An 872-nucleotide genomic window follows, 5' to 3' on the forward strand; every position below is an offset into this window, starting at 1 on the left:
ACACCCTCCCCCCCCCACACACACACCCTCCCCCCCACACACACACACACACACACACACACACACCCTCCCCCCCCCACACACACACACCCTCCCCCCCCCACACACACACACCCCCTCCCCCCCCCACACACACACCCCTCCCCCCCCCACACACACACCCCCTCCCCCCCCCCCACACACACACACACACCCCCTCCCCCCCCCCCCACACACACACACACACCCCCTCCCCCCCCCCCACACACACACACCCCTCCCCCCCCCCCACACACACACACCCCCTCCCCCCCCCACACACACACACACCCCCTCCCCCCCCCACACACACACAACCTCCCCCCCCCACACACACACACCCTCCCCCCCCCCCCACACACACACACACCCTCCCCCCCCCCCACACACACACACACCTCCCCCCCCCCCACACACACACACACACCCCTCCCCCCCCCCCCACACACACACACACCCTCCCCCCCCCCCACACACACACACACACACACCCACACACCCTCCCCCCCCCCCACACACCCTCCCCCCCCCCCACACACCCTCCCCCCCCCCACACACACACACACCCTCCCCCCCCCCCACACACACCCTCCCCCCCCACACACACACACCCCCCCCCCACACACACCCTCCCCCCCCCCCACACACACCCTCCCCCCCCCCACACACACCCTCCCCCCCCCCACACACACACACACCCTCCCCCCCCCCCCCACACACACACACACCCTCCCCCCCCCCCACACACACACACACACCCTCCCCCCCCCCACACACACACACACACCCTCCCCCCCCCCCCCCACACACACACACACCCTCCCCCCCCCCCCACACACACACACACACCCTCC

This window comes from Stegostoma tigrinum, chromosome 27, assembly GCF_030684315.1.
Source record: "Stegostoma tigrinum isolate sSteTig4 chromosome 27, sSteTig4.hap1, whole genome shotgun sequence".
Classification (NCBI taxonomy): Eukaryota; Metazoa; Chordata; class Chondrichthyes; order Orectolobiformes; family Stegostomatidae; genus Stegostoma; species Stegostoma tigrinum.